We start from the raw sequence: 14,810 nt of genomic DNA on the forward strand, positions 1-14,810 counted from the left end.
AAACGAAAGACACTAGAATGAAAATTTTAAAGCCTCCTGTTAGTGCTTCATCTACACGTTATAGCCCTGAATTTTCCAATGCCTAGCTCTTTGCAAAAGAGAGATATCGGCAAGGAAAAGCTGTATTGTACCTTTGCATTTTTCTCCCAAACGAAAGACACTAGAATGAAAATTTTAAAGCCTCCTGTTAGTGCTTCATCTACACGTTATAGCCCTGAATTTTCCAATGCCTATCTCTTTGCAAAAGAGAGATATCGGCAAGGAAAAGCTGTATTGTACCTTTGCATTTTTCTCCCAAACGAAGGACACTAGAATGAAAATTTTAAAGCCTCCTATTAGTGCTTCATCTACACGTTATAGCCCTGAATTTTCCAATGCCTATCTCTTTGCAAAAGAGAGATATCGGCAAGGAAAAGCTGTATTGTACCTTTGCATTTTTCTCCCAAACGAAAGACACTAGAATGAAAATTTTAAAGCCTCCTGTTAGTGCTTCATATACACGTTATAGCCCTGAATTTTCCAATGCCTATCTCTTTGCAAAAGAGAGATATCGGCAAGGAAAAGCTGTATTGTACCTTTGCATTTTTCTCCCAAACGAAAGACACTAGAATGAAAATTTTAAAGCCTCCTGTTAGTGCTTCATCTACACGTTATAGCCCTGAATTTTCCAATGCCTAGCTCTTTGCAAAAGAGAGATATCGGCAAGGAAAAGCTGTATTGTACCTTTGCATTTTTCTCCCAAACGAAAGACACTAGAATGAAAATTTTAAAGCCTCCTGTTAGTGCTTCATCTACACGTTATAGCCCTGAATTTTCCAATGCCTATCTCTTTGCAAAAGAGAGATATCGGCAAGGAAAAGCTGTATTGTACCTTTGCATTTTTCTCCCAAACGAAGGACACTAGAATGAAAATTTTAAAACCTCCTATTAGTGCTTCATCTACACGTTATAGCCCTGAATTTTCCAATGCCTATCTCTTTGCAAAAGAGAGATATCGGCAAGGAAAAGCTGTATTGTACCTTTGCATTTTTCTCCCAAACGAAGTACACTAGAATGAAAATGTTAAAGCCTCCTGTTAGTGCTTCATCTACACGTTATAGCCCTGAATTTTCCAATGCCTATCTCTTTGCAAAAGAGAGATATCGGCAAGGAAAAGCTGTATTGTACCTTTGCATTTTTCTCCCAAACGAAAGACACTAGAATGAAAATTTTAAAGCCTCCTGTTAGTGCTTCATCTACACGTTATAGCCCTGCATTTTCCAATGCCTATCTCTTTGCAAAAGAGAGATATCGGCAAGGAAAAGCTGCATTGTACTTTTGCATTTTTCTCCCAAACGAAAGACACTAGAATGAAAATTTTAAAGCCTCCTGTTAGTGCTTCATCTATACGTTATAGCCCTGAATTTTCCAATGCCTATCTCTTTGCAAAAGAGAGATATCGGCAAGGAAAAGCTGTATTGTACCTTTGCATTTTTCTCCCAAACGAAGGACACTAGAATGAAAAATTTAAAGCCTCCTGTTAGTGCTTCATCTACACGTTATAGCCCTGAATTTTCCAATGCCTAGCTCTTTGCAAAAGAGAGATATCGGCAAGGAAATGCTGTATTGTACCTTTGCATTTTTCTCCCAAACGAAAGACACTAGAATGAAAATGTTAAAGCCTACTGTTAGTGCTTCATCTACACGTTATAGCCCTGAATTTTCCAATGCCTAGCTCTTTGCAAAAGAGAGATATCGGCAAGGAAAAGCTGTATTGTACCTTTGCATTTTTCTCCCAAACGAAAGACACTAGAATGAAAATTTTAAAGCCTCCTGTTAGTGCTTCATCTACACGTTATAGCCCTGAATTTTCCAATGCCTATCTCTTTGCAAAAGAGAGATATCAGCAAGGAAAAGCTGTATTGTACCTTTGCATTTTTCTCCCAAACGAAGGACACTAGAATGAAAATTTTAAAGCCTCCTATTAGTGCTTCATCTACACGTTATAGCCCTGAATTTTCCAATGCCTATCTCTTTGCAAAAGAGAGATATCGGCAAGGAAAAACTGTATTGTACCTTTGCATTTTTCTCCCAAACGAAAGACACTAAAATGAAAATTTTAAAGCCTCCTGTTAGTGCTTCATCTACACGTTATAGCCCTGAATTTTCCAATGCCTATCTCTTTGCAAAAGAGAGATATCGGCAAGGAAAAGCTGTATTGTACCTTTGCATTTTTCTCCCAAACGAAAGATACTAGAATGAAAATTTTAAATCCTACTGTTAGTGTTTCATCTGCACGTTATAGCCCTGAATTTTCCAATGCCTAGCTCTTTGCAAAAGAGAGATATCGGCAAGGAAAAGCTGTATTGTACCTTTGCATTTTTCTCCCAAACGAAAGACACTAGAATGAAAATTTTAAAGCCTACTGTTAGTGCTTCATCTACACGTTATAGCCCTGAATTTTCCAATGCCTAGCTCTTTGCAAAAGAGAGATATCGGCAAGGAAAAGCTGTATTGTACCTTTGCATTTTTCTCCCAAACGAAAGACACTAGAATGAAAATTTTAAAGCCTCCTGTTAGTGCTTCATCTACACGTTATAGCCCTGAATTTTCCAATGCCTATCTCTTTTCAAAAGAGAGATATCGGCAAGGAAAAGATGTATTGTACCTTTGCATTTTTCTCCCAAACGAAGGATACTAGAATGAAAATGTTAAAGCCTCCTATTAGTGCTTCATCTACACGTTATAGGCCTAAATTTTCCAATGCCTATCTCTTTGCAAAAGAGAGATATCGGCAAGGAAAAGTGTATTGTACTTTTGCATTTTTCTCCCAAACGAAAGACACTAGAATGATAATTTTAAAGCCTCCTGTTAGTGCTTCATCTACACGTTATAGCCCTGCATTTTCCAATGCCTATCTCTTTGCAAAAGAGAGATATCGGCAAGGAAAAGCTGCATTGTACTTTTGCATTTTTCTCCCAAACGAAAGACACTAGAATGAAAATTTTAAAGCCTCCTGTTAGTGCTTCATCTACACGTTATAGCCCTGAATTTTCCAATGCCTATCTCTTTGCAAAAGAGAGATATCGGCAAGGAAAAGCTGTATTGTGCCTTTGCATTTTTCTCCCAAACGAAAGACACTAGAATGAAAATGTTAAAGCCTACTGTTAGTGCTTCATCTACACGTTATAGCCCTGAATTTTCCAATGCCTAGCTCTTTGCAAAAGAGAGATATCGGCAAGGAAAAGCTGTATTGTACCTTTGCATTTTTCTCCCAAACGAAAGACACTAGAATGAAAATTTTAAAGCCTCCTGTTAGTGCTTCATCTACACGTTATAGCCCTGAATTTTCCAATGCCTATCTCTTTGCAAAAGAGAGATATCGGCAAGGAAAAGCTGTATTGTACCTTTGCATTTTTCTCCCAAACGAAGGACACTAGAATGAAAATGTTAAATCCTCCTATTAGTGCTTCATCTACACGTTATAGCCCTGAATTTTCCAATGCCTATCTCTTTGCAAAAGAGAGATATCGGCAAGGAAAAGCTGTATTGTACCTTTGCATTTTTCTCCCAAACGAAAGACACTAGAATGAAAATTTTAAATCCTACTGTTAGTGCTTCATCTACACGTTATAGCCCTGAATTTTCCAATGCCTAGCTCTTTGCAAAAGAGAGATATCGACAAGGAAAAGCTGTATTGTACCTTTGCTTTTTTCTCCCAAACGAAAGACACTAGAATGAAAATTTTAAAGCCTCCTATTAGTGCTTCATCTACACGTTATAGCCCTGAATTTTCCAATGCCTATCTCTTTGCAAAAGAGAGATATCGGCAAGGAAAAGCTGCATTGTACTTTTGCATTTTTCTCCCAAACGAAAGACACTAGAATGAAAATTTTAAAGCCTCCTGTTAGTGCTTCATCTACACGTTATAGCCCTGAATTTTCCAATGCCTAGCTCTTTGCAAAAGAGAGATATTGGCAAGGAAAAGCTGTATTGTACCTTTGCATTTTTCTCCCAAACGAAAGACACTAGAATGAAAATTTAAAAGCCTCCTGTTAGTGCTTCATGTACGCGGTATAGCCCTGAATTTTCCAATGCCTAGCTCTTTGCAAAAGAGAGATATCGGCAAGGAAAAGCTGTATTGTACCTTTGCATTTTTCTCCCAAACGAAAGACACTAGAATGAAAATTTTAAAGCCTCCTGTTAGTGCTTCATCTACACGTTATAGCCCTGAATTTTCCAATGCCTATCTCTTTGCAAAAGAGAGATATCGGCAAGGAAATGCTGTATTGTACCTTTGCATTTTTCTCCCAAACGAAAGACACTAGAATGAAAATTTTAAAGCCTCCTGTTAGTGCTTCATCTACACGTTATAGCCCTGCATTTTCCAATGCCTATCTCTTTGCAAAAGAGAGATATCGGCAAGGAAAAGCTGCATTGTACTTTTGCATTTTTCTCCCAAACGAAAGACACTAGAATGAAAATTTTAAAGCCTCCTGTTAGTGCTTCATCTACACGTTATAGCCCTGAATTTTCCAATGCCTAGCTCTTTGCAAAAGAGAGATATTGGCAAGGAAAAGCTGTATTGTACCTTTGCATTTTTCTCCCAAACGAAAGACACTAGAATGAAAATTTTAAAGCCTCCTGTTAGTGCTTCATCTACACGATATAGCCCTGAATTTTCCAATGCCTATCTCTTTGCAAAAGAGAGATATCGGCAAGGAAAAGCTGTATTGTACCTTTGCATTTTTCTCCCAAACGAAGGACACTAGAATGAAAATTTTAAAGCCTCCTGTTAGTGCTTCATCTACACGTTATAGCCCTGAATTTTCCAATGCCTATTTCTTTGCAAAAGAGAGATATCGGCATGGAAAAGCTGTATTGTACCTTTGCATTTTTCTCCCAAACGAAAGACACTAGAATGAAAATTTTAAAGCCTACTGTTAGTGCTTCATCTACACGTTATAGCCCTGAATTTTCCAATGCCTAGCTCTTTGCAAAAGAGAGATATCGGCAAGGAAAAGCTGTATTGTACCTTTGCATTTTTCTCCCAAACGAAAGACACTAGAATGAAAATTTTAAAGCCTCCTGTTAGTGCTTCATCTACACGTTATAGCCCTGAATTTTCCAATGCCTATCTCTTTGCAAAAGAGAGATATCGGCAAGGAAAAGCTGTATTGTACCTTTGCTTTTTTCTCCCAAACGAAAGACACTAGAATGAAAATTTTAAAGCCTCCTATTAGTGCTTCATCTACACGTTATAGCCCTGAATTTTCCAATGCCTATCTCTTTGCAAAAGAGAGATATCGGCAAGGAAAAGCTGCATTGTACTTTTGCATTTTTCTCCCAAACGAAAGACACTAGAATGAAAATTTTAAAGCCTCCTGTTAGTGCTTCATCTACACGTTATAGCCCTGAATTTTCCAATGCCTAGCTCTTTGCAAAAGAGAGATATTGGCAAGGAAAAGCTGTATTGTACCTTTGCATTTTTCTCCCAAACGAAAGACACTAGAATGAAAATTTAAAAGCCTCCTGTTAGTGCTTCATGTACGCGGTATAGCCCTGAATTTTCCAATGCCTAGCTCTTTGCAAAAGAGAGATATCGGCAAGGAAAAGCTGTATTGTACCTTTGCATTTTTCTCCCAAACGAAAGACACTAGAATGAAAATTTTAAAGCCTCCTGTTAGTGCTTCATCTACACGTTATAGCCCTGAATTTTCCAATGCCTATCTCTTTGCAAAAGAGAGATATCGGCAAGGAAATGCTGTATTGTACCTTTGCATTTTTCTCCCAAACGAAAGACACTAGAATGAAAATTTTAAAGCCTCCTGTTAGTGCTTCATCTACACGTTATAGCCCTGCATTTTCCAATGCCTATCTCTTTGCAAAAGAGAGATATCGGCAAGGAAAAGCTGCATTGTACTTTTGCATTTTTCTCCCAAACGAAAGACACTAGAATGAAAATTTTAAAGCCTCCTGTTAGTGCTTCATCTACACGTTATTGCCCTGAATTTTCCAATGCCTAGCTCTTTGCAAAAGAGAGATATTGGCAAGGAAAAGCTGTATTGTACCTTTGCATTTTTCTCCCAAACGAAAGACACTAGAATGAAAATTTTAAAGCCTCCTGTTAGTGCTTCATCTACACGTTATAGCCCTGAATTTTCCAATGCCTATCTCTTTGCAAAAGAGAGATATCGGCAAGGAAAAACTGTATTGTACCTTTGCATTTTTCTCCCAAACGAAAGACACTAGAATGAAAATTTTAAAGCCTCCTGTTAGTGCTTCATCTACACGTTATAGCCCTGAATTTTCCAATGCCTATCTCTTTGCAAAAGAGAGATATCGGCAAGGAAAAGCTGTATTGTACCTTTGCATTTTTCTCCCAAACGAAGGACACTAGAATGAAAATTTTAAAGCCTCCTATTAGTGCTTCATCTACACGTTATAGCCCTGAATTTTCCAATGCCTATCTCTTTGCAAAAGAGAGATATCGGCAAGGAAAAGCTGTATTGTACCTTTGCATTTTTCTCCCAAACGAAGTACACTAGAATGAAAATGTTAAAGCCTCCTGTTAGTGCTTCATCTACACGTTATAGCCCTGAATTTTCCAATGCCTATCTCTTTGCAAAAGAGAGATATCGGCAAGGAAAAGCTGTATTGTACCTTTGCATTTTTCTCCCAAACGAAAGACACTAGAATGAAAATTTTAAAGCCTCCTGTTAGTGCTTCATCTACACGTTATAGCCCTGAATTTTCCAATGCCTATCTCTTTGCAAAAGAGAGATATCGGCAAGGAAATGCTGTATTGTACCTTTGCATTTTTCTCCCAAACGAAAGACACTAGAATGAAAATTTTAAAGCCTCCTGTTAGTGCTTCATCTACACGTTATAGCCCTGCATTTTCCAATGCCTATCTCTTTGCAAAAGAGAGATATCGGCAAGGAAAAGCTGCATTGTACTTTTGCATTTTTCTCCCAAACGAAAGACACTAGAATGAAAATTTTAAAGCCTCCTGTTAGTGCTTCATCTACACGTTATAGCCCTGAATTTTCCAATGCCTAGCTCTTTGCAAAAGAGAGATATTGGCAAGGAAAAGCTGTATTGTACCTTTGCATTTTTCTCCCAAACGAAAGACACTAGAATGAAAATTTTAAAGCCTACTGTTAGTGCTTCATCTACACGTTATAGCCCTGAATTTTCCAATGCCTAGCTCTTTGCAAAAGAGAGATATCGGCAAGGAAAAGCTGTATTGTACCTTTGCATTTTTCTCCCAAACGAAAGACACTAGAATGAAAATTTTAAAGCCTCCTGTTAGTGCTTCATCTACACGTTATAGCCCTGAATTTTCCAATGCCTATCTCTTTGCAAAAGAGAGATATCGGCAAGGAAAAGCTGCATTGTACTTTTGCATTTTTCTCCCAAACGAAAGACACTAGAATGAAAATTTTAAAGCCTCCTGTTAGTGCTTCATCTACACGTTATAGCCCTGAATTTTCCAATGCCTAGCTCTTTGCAAAAGAGAGATATTGGCAAGGAAAAGCTGTATTGTACCTTTGCATTTTTCTCCCAAACGAAAGACACTAGAATGAAAATTTAAAAGCCTCCTGTTAGTGCTTCATCTACACGGTATAGCCCTGAATTTTCCAATGCCTAGCTCTTTGCAAAAGAGAGATATCGGCAAGGAAAAGCTGTATTGTACCTTTGCATTTTTCTCCCAAACGAAAGACACTAGAATGCAAACTACAGGTAGTGCTGCAGGGCCCACACCCTTTTACTTGCCTTACAGAGCAGCTCTGGAGCTGTTACAGTGCCCAGCTGCTGCAAGAAATCAGCTTGAATGCTTCAGGGGATGGGGCATGGCCAACATGAGCCCCACACCAAAGGAGGGGGGAGGTGTTTAATGCGAACTAGGGGTCATCCAAGCACTGCAAAAGGCCGCCATGCCCTGCTTGCCCCTTTTCTCTTTTCATATGCAGATGAGGGTTCCAGTCAACTTTGGCCCACTGCTTGGATAACATCACCGTATGCAAATCCGTCTGCTGCAGACCTTCCCCCAGGAGTGCTTGTACTAGTTGTTGCATATGGTTTGATATTTGATGGTGCTTCAGTATTAGGCAGCCTTCCGCCCTCCCATGTTCATCTGAAAAGATGTGGTCTCCCTGCAGTTGTTGTCCCCAGATGAGAGTTCACTTGTGCTGCCTCAGTTGAATCTCCTTTACTTGACAGAGATGTGCCTGAGCAGCTGCCCTCACCAGCCCTATCCCAAATCATACTTATTTTGCATAGGAGATACCATGGTCATGAAGATTGTTCTCCAAGGGTGAGGTTCATTCATTGCATTCTGGGTATGCTGACCCCTGTGATTTTCCCAAATGTGGGAAACTCGACTGCATTATTTGTGGTAGTGGGGGACTGTGTTTGTGCTTTCCTCTGGTCAGCTCTGGTAAAAGTCAGATTTCTTTGTCTCAGATCTTCCTCTAGCCTTGTTCTTCTTTCGAGAGTTCCCTTGTGCTGCCTCAGTTGGATCTCTTTCACTTGACAGGGGGGTGCCCGAACAGCGACCCTCCCCAGCTCTAGCCCAACTCCTACTTACCTGCCAGGTGAGATACTATGATCATGAAGGTGCTTCTCCCAGGGCAAGGCTCACCCATTGCACTCTGGGTGTGCTGCCCCTGCGATTTCCCCAAATGTGGGAAACTTGACTGCATAATTTGTGTTTCCCCTGGTCGGCTCTCGTATAATTCAGATCTCTTTGTCTCAGGTCTCTCTCCAGCCTAGTTTGCTGTCTGTTTCCACTTCTCTTTTCTTCAACCGCTCCCTTCTATACCCTTGTGCACTATCCTGACTTCTCCTCCCGTCTGCTAACTTTGTGCCTTCCAATGCACAATGCAAACTACAGGTAGTGCTGCAGGGCCCACACCCTTTTACTTGCCTTACAGAGCAGCTCTGGAGCTGTTACAGTGCCCAGCTGCTGCAAGAAATCAGCTTGAATGCTTCAGGGGATGGGGCATGGCCAACATGAGCCCCACACCAAAGGAGGGTGGAGGTGTTTAATGCGAACTAGGGGTCATCCAAGCACCGCAAAAGGCCGCCATCCCTGCACGCCCCTTTTCTCTTTTCATATGCAGATGAGGGTTGAAGCCAACTTTGACCCACTGCTTGGATGACATCACCGTATGCAAATCCGTCTTCTGCAGAACTTCCCCCAGGAATGCTTGCACTAGTTGTTGCATTTGGTTTGTTGTTTGGGGGTGCTTCAGTATTAGGCAGCCTTCTGCCCTCCCATGTTCATCTGAAAATATGTGTTCTCCCTGCAGTTGTTGTCCCCAGATGAGAGTTCCCTTGTGCTGCCTCAGTTGAATCTCCTTTACTTGACAGAGATGTGCATGAGCAGCGGCCCTCCCCAGCCCTATTCCAAATCATACTTATTTTGCATAGGAGATACCATGGTCATGAAGATTGTTCTCCCAGGGTGAGGTTCATTCATTGCATTTTGGGTATGCTGACCCCTGTGATTTCCCCAAATGTGGGAAACTTGACTGCATTATTTGTGGTAGTGGGGGACTGTGTTTGTGCTTTCCTCTGGTCATCTCTGGTAAAAGTCAGATTTCTTTGTCTCAGATTTTCCTCTAGCCTTGTTCTTCTTTCGAGAGTTCCATTGTGCTGCCTCAGTTGGATCTCCTTCACTTGACAGGGGGGTACCCGAGCAGCGACCCTCCCCAGCTCTAGCCCAACTCCTACTTACCTGCCAGGTGAGATACTATGATCATGAAGGTGCTTCTCCCAGGGCAAGGCTCACCCATTGCACTCTGGGTGTGCTGCCCCTGCGATTTCCCCAAATGTGGGAAACTTGACTGCATAATTTGTGTTTCCCCTGGTCGGCTCTCGTATAATTCAGATCTATTTGTCTCAGGTCTCTCTCCAGCCTAGTTTGCTGTCTGTTTCCACTTCTCTTTTCTTCAGCCGCTCCCTTCTATACCCTTGTGCACTATCCTGACTTCTCCTCCCGTCTGCTTACTTTGTGCCTTCCAATGCACAATGCAAACTACAGGTAGTGCTGCAGGGCCCACACCCTTTTACTTGCCTTACAGAGCAGCTCTGGAGCTGTTACAGTGCCCAGCTGCTGCAAGAAATCAGCTTGAATGCTTCAGGGGATGGGGCATGGCCAACATGAGCCCCACACCAAAGGAGGGGGGAGGTGTTTAATGCGAACTAGGGGTCATCCAAGCACTGCAAAAGGCCGCCATGCCCTGCATGCCCCTTTTCTCTTTTCATATGCAGATGAGGGTTCCAGTCAACTTTGGCCCACTGCTTGGATAACATCACCGTATGCAAATCCGTCTGCTGCAGACCTTCCCCCAGGAGTGCTTGTACTAGTTGTTGCATATGGTTTGATATTTGATGGTGCTTCAGTATTAGGCAGCCTTCCGCCCTCCCATGTTCATCTGAAAAGATGTGGTCTCCCTGCAGTTGTTGTCCCCAGATGAGAGTTCACTTGTGCTGCCTCAGTTGAATCTCCTTTACTTGACAGAGATGTGCCTGAGCAGCTGCCCTCACCAGCCCTATCCCAAATCATACTTATTTTGCATAGGAGATACCATGGTCATGAAGATTGTTCTCCCAGGGTGAGGTTCATTCATTGCATTCTGGGTATGCTGACCCCTGTGATTTTCCCAAATGTGGGAAACTCGACTGCATTATTTGTGGTAGTGGGGGACTGTGTTTGTGCTTTCCTCTGGTCAGCTCTGGTAAAAGTCAGATTTCTTTGTCTCAGATCTTCCTCTAGCCTTGTTCTTCTTTCGAGAGTTCCCTGGTGCTGCCTCAGTTGGATCTCCTTCACTTCACAGGGGGGAACCCGAGCAGCGACCCTCCCCAGCTCTAGCCCAACTCCTACTTACCTGCCAGGTGAGATACTATGATCATGAAGGTGCTTCTCCCAGGGCAAGGCTCAACCATTGCACTCTGGGTGTGCTGCTCCTGCGATTTCCCCAAATGTGGGAAACTTGACTGCATAATTTGTGTTTCCCCTCGTCGGCTCTCGTATAATTCAGATCTCTTTGTCTCAGGTCTCTCTCCAGCCTAGTTTGCTGTCTGTTTCCACTTCTCTTTTCTTCAGCCGCTCCCTTCTATACCCTTGTGCACTATCCTGACTTCTCCTCCCGTCTGCTTACTTTGTGCCTTCCAATGCACAATGCAAACTACAGGTAGTGCTGCAGGGCCCACACCCTTTTACTTGCCTTACAGAGCAGCTCTGGAGCTGTTACAGTGCCCAGCTGCTGCAAGAAATCAGCTTGAATGCTTCAGGGGCTGGGGCATAGCCAACATGAGCCCCACACCAAAGGAGGGTGGAGGTGTTTAATGCAAACTAGGGGTCAGCCAAGCGCCGCAAAAGGCCACCATGCCCTGCACGCCCCTTTTCTCTTTTCATATGCAGACGAGGGTTGAAGCCAACTTTGACCCACTGCTTGGATGACATCACCATATGCAAATCCATCTGCGGCAGGCCTTCCCCCAGGAATGCTTGCACTAGTTGTTGCATTTGGTTTGTTGTTTGGGGGTGCTTCAGTATTAGGCAGCCTTCTGCCCTCCCATGTTCATCTTCAGGGGATGGGGCATGGCCAACATGAGCCCCACACCAAAGGAGGGTGGAGGTGTTTAATGCGAACTAGGGGTCATCCAAGCACCGCAAAAGGCCGCCATGCCCTGCACGCCCCTTTTCTCTTTTCATATGCAGATGAGGGTTGAAGCCAACTTTGACCCACTGCTTGGATGACATCACCGTATGCAAATCCGTCTTCTGCAGAACTTCACTTGACAGGGGGGTGCCCGAGCAGCGACCCTCCCCATCTCTAGCCCAACTCCTACTTACCTGCCAGGTGAGATACTATGATCAGGAAGGTGCTTCTCCCAGGGCAAGGCTCACCCATTGCACTCTGGGTGTGCTGCTCCTACGATTTCCCCAAATGTGGGACACTTGACTGCATAATTTGTGTTTCCTCTAGTCGGCTACTCGTATAATTCAGATCTCTTTGTCTCAGGTCTCTCTCCAGCCTAGTTTGCTGTCTGTTTCCACTTCTCTTTTCTTGAGCCGCTGCCTTCTATGCCCTTGTGCACTCTCCTGACTTCTCCTGTCTGCTTACTTTGTGCCTTCCAACGCACAATGCAAACTACAGGTAGTGCTGCAGGGCCCACACCCTTTTACTTGCCTTTCAGAGCAGCTCTGGAGCTGTTACAGTGCCCAGCTGCTGCAAGAAATCAGCTTGAATGCTTCAGGGGCTGGGGCATAGCCAACATGAGCCCCACACCGACGGAGGGTGGAGGTGTTTAATGCGAACTAAGGGTCATCCAAGCGCCGCAAAAGGCCGCCATGCCCTGCATACCCCTTTTCTCTTTTCATATGCAGATGAGGGTTCCAGCCAACTTTGGCCCACTGCTTGGATGACATCACCGTATGCAAATCCGTCTTCTGCAGACCTTCCCCCAGGAATGCTTGTACTAGTTGTTGCATTTGGTTTGTTGTTTGGGGTGCTTCAGTATTAGGCAGCCTTCAGCTCTCCCATGTTCATCTGAAAATATGTGTTCTCCCTGCAGTTGTTGTCCCCAGATGAGAGTTCCCTTGTGCTGCCTCAGTTGAATCTCCTTTACTTGAAAGAGATGTGCCTGAGCAGCGGCCCTCCCCAGCCCTATCCCAAATCATACTTATTTTGCATAGGAGATACCATGGTCATGAAGATTGTTCTCCCAGGGTGAGGTTCATTCATTGCATTCTGGGTATGCTGACCCCTGTGATTTCCCCAAATGTGGGAAACTCGACTGCATTATTTGTGGTAGTGGGGGACTGTGTTTGTGCTTTCCTCTGGTCAGCTCTGGTAAAAGTCAGATTTCTTTGTCTCAGATCTTCCTCTAGCCTTGTTCTTTTTTTGAGAGTTTCCTTGTGCTGCCTCAGTTGGATCTCCTTCACTTGACAGGGGGGTGCCCGAGCAGCGACCCTCCCCAGCTCAAGCCCAACTCCTACTTACCTGCCAAGTGAGATACTATGATCAGGAAGGTGCTTCTACCAGGGCAAGGCTCACCCATTGCACTCTGGGTGTGCTGCTCCTACGATTTCCCCAAATGTGGGACACTTGACTGCATAATTTGTGTTTCCTCTGGTCGGCTACTCGTATAATTCAGATCTCTTTGTCTCAGGTCTCTCTCCAGCCTAGTTTGCTGTCTGTTTCCACTTCTCTTTTCTTGAGCCCCTGCCTTCTATGCCCTTGTGCACTCTCCTGACTTCTCCTGTCTGCTTACTTTGTGCCTTCCAACGCACAATGCAAACTACAGGTAGTGCTGCAGGGCCAACACCCTTTTACTTGCCTTACAGAGCAGCTCTGGAGCTGTTACAGTGCCCAGCTGCTGCAAGAAATCAGCTTGAATGCTTCAGGGGCTGGGGCATAGCCAACATGAGCAGCAAGATGCAGCACTGGACTATTAGTAATGTACTGTTGTATGCTGAGCACCACAATGCAGCACAAGACAATGAGCAGTGATACTGAGCACTGATGAGGATACTACTGAGAACTGACACTGAGCAGGAGAGACACACTACTAGTATTACTGAGCAGCAATAAGTAACCACTGATACTGGGCACTGATATTGAGATTTCCACTGAGAGAACATAGCCACGTCCTCTCCGCTCTCTCTTCAATGCACGAGTAAAAATGGCGGCAACGCGCAGCTCTTTATATGGAATCCGAATCTCGCGAGAATCCGACAGCGGGATGATGACATTTTCCCTTGTTCAGGTTTTCCGAGTCAGGCGGGAACAACCGAGCCTGCCACGGACCAGTGTAAACCACGTGGAGTTCGTCGGGAATTCGGTTCTCGGAGAACCGAACCCGCTCCTCTATATATACTATATTACTATGTTACTGTAGTATACAGAACACCACAATGCAATGAGCAGTGATAGTGAGCACTGATGAGGATACTAGAACTGACACTGAGCAGCAAGATGCAGCACTGGACTATTAGTAATGTACTGTAGTATGCTGAGCACCACAATGCAGCACAAGACAATGAGCAGTGATACTGAGCACTGATGAGGATACTACTGAGAACTGACACTGAGCAGGAGAGACACACTGCTAGTATTACTGAGCAGCAATAAGTAACCACTGATACTGAGCACTGATATTGAGATTTCCACTGAGAGAACATAGCCACGTCCTCTCCGCTCTCTCTTCAATGCACGAGTAAAAATGGCAGCAACGCGCAGCTCTTTATATGGAATCCGAATCTCGCAAGAATCCGACAGCGGGATGATGACATTTTCCCTTGTTCAGGTTTTCCGAGTCAGGCGGGAACAACCGAGCCTGCCTCGGACCAGTGTAAACCACGTGGAGTTCGTGGGGAATTCGGTTCTCGGAGAACCGAACCCGCTCCTCTCTACCTTATACCCATCAATTTTTTTATTTTCAATCTAAGCCCCTGCAGTTTTCTGTAAGCATCTGCTTCGCTATGATGATCAACAAGTCACAAGGGCAAACACTCAGGGCTTGAGGCGTAGATCTTAGGACCAGCTGCTACAAGCATGGCAGAGGTGTCACTATCACTGGTGACACCCAGAAAGGTGGCGAGGGAGATTGTAATGCAGTGCGCGCAGATAAACAGCGCAATGGTAAAAAGGAGGCATGGTTTCATAGGTAGGGGCGTGGCCTGGTGGCCTGAATCTACATTTTGTTGCTCCGGGTGTCCCGGGGGTTGGGGGCTGCACCCGGGGACTAGTGTGTGAGCTGTGCTGGCTCCTGCACAGTGACAGGGCATGGCCACCCAGCATGACGCCTCCCTT

The 14,810-nt window shown here is 43.8% G+C and overlaps 8 non-coding genes and 1 pseudogene across 8 annotated transcripts; all 9 read left to right on the forward strand.

The window, feature by feature from the left end:
• Positions 1–8,248: 8,248 nt before the first annotated feature.
• On the forward strand, positions 8,249–8,412 carry LOC134992795 (U1 spliceosomal RNA). The gene has a single exon (XR_010196897.1). It is a non-coding gene; the product is annotated as a U1 spliceosomal RNA (small nuclear RNA).
• A 152-nt stretch (positions 8,413–8,564) lies between these two features.
• On the forward strand, positions 8,565–8,727 carry LOC134992827 (U1 spliceosomal RNA). Its single transcript, XR_010196927.1, has one exon. It is a non-coding gene; the product is annotated as a U1 spliceosomal RNA (small nuclear RNA).
• A 673-nt stretch (positions 8,728–9,400) lies between these two features.
• On the forward strand, positions 9,401–9,564 carry LOC134992797 (U1 spliceosomal RNA). Its single transcript, XR_010196899.1, has one exon. It is a non-coding gene; the product is annotated as a U1 spliceosomal RNA (small nuclear RNA).
• Positions 9,565–9,716: 152 nt separating this feature from the next.
• On the forward strand, positions 9,717–9,879 carry LOC134992832 (U1 spliceosomal RNA). The gene has a single exon (XR_010196932.1). It is a non-coding gene; the product is annotated as a U1 spliceosomal RNA (small nuclear RNA).
• A 674-nt stretch (positions 9,880–10,553) lies between these two features.
• On the forward strand, positions 10,554–10,717 carry LOC134992776 (U1 spliceosomal RNA). The gene has a single exon (XR_010196882.1). It is a non-coding gene; the product is annotated as a U1 spliceosomal RNA (small nuclear RNA).
• Positions 10,718–10,869: 152 nt separating this feature from the next.
• On the forward strand, positions 10,870–11,005 carry LOC134992762 (U1 spliceosomal RNA; annotated as a pseudogene).
• An 835-nt stretch (positions 11,006–11,840) lies between these two features.
• Positions 11,841–12,004, forward strand: LOC134992761 (U1 spliceosomal RNA). The gene has a single exon (XR_010196874.1). It is a non-coding gene; the product is annotated as a U1 spliceosomal RNA (small nuclear RNA).
• Positions 12,005–12,674: 670 nt separating this feature from the next.
• Positions 12,675–12,838, forward strand: LOC134992753 (U1 spliceosomal RNA). The gene has a single exon (XR_010196865.1). It is a non-coding gene; the product is annotated as a U1 spliceosomal RNA (small nuclear RNA).
• Positions 12,839–12,990: 152 nt separating this feature from the next.
• Positions 12,991–13,154, forward strand: LOC134992779 (U1 spliceosomal RNA). The gene has a single exon (XR_010196883.1). It is a non-coding gene; the product is annotated as a U1 spliceosomal RNA (small nuclear RNA).
• Positions 13,155–14,810: the final 1,656 nt, after the last annotated feature.

The sequence above is a fragment of the Pseudophryne corroboree genome, unplaced genomic scaffold (assembly GCF_028390025.1).
Source record: "Pseudophryne corroboree isolate aPseCor3 unplaced genomic scaffold, aPseCor3.hap2 scaffold_1226, whole genome shotgun sequence".
Lineage (NCBI taxonomy): Eukaryota > Metazoa > Chordata > Amphibia > Anura > Myobatrachidae > Pseudophryne > Pseudophryne corroboree.